The sequence below is a fragment of the Perna viridis genome, chromosome 3 (assembly GCF_037379345.1).
Source record: "Perna viridis isolate PV_CMFRI_1.1 ecotype Kerala chromosome 3, ASM3737934v1, whole genome shotgun sequence".
Lineage (NCBI taxonomy): Eukaryota > Metazoa > Mollusca > Bivalvia > Mytilida > Mytilidae > Perna > Perna viridis.
Window position 1 is genome coordinate 23674004 of NC_142447.1, and position 3715 is coordinate 23677718.

The following is a 3715-nucleotide window of genomic DNA, read 5'->3' on the forward strand; positions in this document are numbered from 1 at the left end:
CACTCACACACACACTATAAATCGTTGAACATGAATCCAGGATAATTCAGAAATATACAAAACAAATAAATATTATCTACTATTATAATACCTGTAAGTAGCTGCCGTATGTCAAACACAGACATGTATAGTCGGCCTTGATCCTGTCTAAGTTTGAAAAAAAAAGGATTATTTTTGTAAGAAAAATCTAAAATTAGCGATAATGCATCCTGATACATGCTGATTACTGGACTTTTTCCAATATTTGAAGACGCTTATCGAGTACATGAATGTGTATTATTTTTAAAAGCTTTCACCGGTCATCAGACGAATCAGTGAGGGATGTCCTATATTTTTACCTTTGCCCTTGAATAAGGTAGTAAACACATACAAGTAAACAGGTAGCTATTAACTTTAGAGAAAACTGATATGCTCCGGATAAAATATCTGTTAAATAGTTTTCTGTTAATTAAAAACGCTACATGTTATAATATGAATGTTTTCAGGTCTTTGATTCTGACCAGAAGCAACTGGAAAAATAGTAAACAAGAATGCATCTAGGACAAAAGTCAAGGTCAACTAAATGGGAACTTCCCCCTTTGTCACTTTTCTAGACCAAGTAAATGTACTGCTACAAAATCTTGATGATGTGAAATATTTTGGTGTCCGACTTGTACAAATTATTTCAGACCTTTTAAACAAAGATAAATTACGGCTGGATATGAAATTTGTACAACCTGACCGCGAGGCACGACCAGGCAGCAATCGCTCTAAATTGGGATATGCTCGACAGTCTGCCTTACGGCTCGATGGTGTCTGACAGATCGATGGTCGGACGGATAATATTCCGACGTAAGGCAAATATTAATGTCTCAGTATTTACCACTTGAAGAAACAAAAACAGCCAAAAACAAAAAACAAAAAAACTGAACAAGTACACTTGACATGAGCTCACCCGGCAGTGAACCAAGACTACGCTAAATTGTCATCATATAGACCCAAGCCAAAGTGGACAAAATGCCTATTTATTAATATTTATGAATAATTATTAATATTTATAATTCATTTACAAATATTTATAATTGAATTATAAATATTTATAAATAACATCATCATTACAAATATTTATAAATGAATAATAAATATATATAAATAGGCATTTTTGTCCACTTTGGCTTGCCATAAGACTTGACTTTATATAATATTCTTTACCAACTTGAAGTTTGTGGGAATTATATAAATCATAATTGCTATAAAAATGGATAAACGATATAGGTCAATCAGCAAGAAATCAACATTCGGCAATTATTTATACATGGTGTCCCGACTATAAAAATAGGCATGAATAAAATACTTGTAGGTAGGTGTATCCTTAAAAAATGTTTTTAGAACTATATATGTCCTTGCTAGATTTTGGTTCTTTCACTCGCTATTTTTATTTACTTAATTTTGACAGATAGCCTACAGCGGGGACCGAAATCGTCCTGTCTATATCCGCAAGAGATACTGTTAGTATAGTGGTTTCATTATATTCGGTTCAGTAGTTTCCATCGGATATGCATCTCAAAAATTAATAACAGGCGGTGTTGTAGTGGTTCATTCCATTTAAGCCAGCTTTAAAAAAAAATGGGTATAACAGGAGTCGATTTCACAAAAGTCGTGAGTGTTTACAAAGGTGACCGTAATTAGTGACGTCACAACTTAAAATAGCATTGTGACGTCATAATTTACGATCAATTTGTAAAACATTGACGCCAGGTAAATAAGAAAAGTCGGCTAGATGAGATCAATGATGGTAATTGATAGGGGCTTTGGTTGTGTGTCACTTGAAATTTGACATTTTAAAAAAGTTTAACACGGTCTTTTTATATGTCATGTATTTATGTGCATTATATGTTTTTTGTTTTGTTTTGTTTTGTTTTGTTTTTTGTAATTGAGATTCAGGTTATTTGAAAGGATTGAAAAGGTACATTTTTGCTTTTTTATTATTTCTTTTGTTACTATTAAAACGAGAACAAGAAGACATTGATTCTCTGTCAGAATGGTTCAAGATTAATTTTGAAACGAACGAAAGTTTTAAGTAGGTCAGTGAGTGCCAATGCTACATCAGTTTTCAAGGACCCTGATGTAGCAAAACGATTGTCTACTATACATGACAAATATGTCGTACCAGCAGACAAAGCCAAAAACAATATTGTTTTTGTCTGCAAAACGTTTTACATACAATGTTTATTATTATATTTTATTATTATTTAGTGGAGTCCGAGTTGCTCATTTGCTTTTGTTACTTTGTATGTATGATTTTAGTTACTTTATGTTCTTTGTTGTTTTGATGACCGCTATAACCTTGGTTCCCTTGATTACACTTTATTAATTTATTCTCTTTTGTGATCTAATATTCTTCAGCTGTTATTTAGCTTTTGATTTGGCATTTTTTCGTCCTTTTTAACTTATTATATCCTATTTATATTCAAATGTTGTTTCGTATTTACAGTGTAATGACAAGAGCATCTCTGATAAGTCTCCAGTAGACATTTGGTGCCATTTTGTTTGAAGATAGAAAAAGTTAATGTTTTTTTTACTTTATTTCATATTATTCAATCATAAAACATTTATGCTAACAAAAAAAAAGCACTATATGCAAGACAAGCACATAGACATGTTAAAATACAAAAATACAAAAAAAGCACTTCACATACAAAGCACATTCAATTATGATCCACAGAAATGCATAACATAGTTTAGAAAGTTCATGACACGAATGTCAATAGATCTTTAATCTAACTTTAGCCACAGGTACTTGGATCAGGACTTTTATTTTTTTGTTAAGAAAAATAAAATACGAAATTATGTGTTATAACAGCCAATATTTCACTTATACTATCCATATGAAGTTTTCTGATAAATTGGGGTCGCCTGGTCTTTAAAAAAAATATAAAAAATCTCGACCACAAGTACCTGTGATTAAAAGTCAGTGACTTTGGGATCATTGGTTTTGTAGTAAGTAATCTAGGGCATGAAACCATACATCTTCAACTTGGTCAAATGGTACCGAGGGTATTTTATCAATTAAAAAGTCGCTGAATTTATACGTTTTTTTTTCGCTAAAAAGCCTATGTCGCTGATGTGAAAAAAAGTCACAAATATCTCTGAATTTGTCATCACCCCATTTTAGAAACAAAATTAGAGTTTTAGAAACTTTATTGTTAAAACAACATTATCCCTTAAGTTATATTTGTATTAAGTTTACAATGTCTCATAAGAATTGTATGGCTAGGTAATTGTCCTTTTTTAACTACGTACTTTATTGGTCATGCAAAATATGTTTTATTGTATGTGGACAGATATGTGACACTTAAATAAAATAAATATTATTATTATTGTTTATTTATGCCCGCGATAAAAAGGAGGCAAACGAGGACGACACCAATTACGCTACTCTCCATGGTACATACATTGTACTTTAACCAGAGTGTGCTTCATATAGTTGTTAATGTTGAATTATGCTGAAAAATATTTAAAAAAATATCTTTTTGTTTATTTTACTAATGATTGGTGAAATTAAAAGTTAAACCATAATGCAGTCACATTTAAACCAAAGAGGAGACTTAATTATATCCCAAGTATAAATTGGAGTATAATTTTATTAGAAAAAAAATGGGGCGGAGCGAACGTGAGTAAGAGATCCCTTTCTTATCCATTAAAATCAAAACTCTAACCGGCTTAGGTTATAACC

At 31.2% G+C, this 3715-nt stretch overlaps 1 long non-coding RNA gene across 1 annotated transcript; it reads left to right on the plus strand.

Annotated features, from left to right (window-relative positions):
• The first annotated feature begins 342 nt into the window (after positions 1 to 342).
• On the plus strand, positions 343 to 3356 carry LOC148621520 (uncharacterized). Its single transcript, XR_015921200.1, has 2 exons — positions 343 to 380; positions 486 to 3356. It is a non-coding gene; the product is annotated as an uncharacterized LOC148621520 (long non-coding RNA).
• Positions 3357 to 3715: the final 359 nt, after the last annotated feature.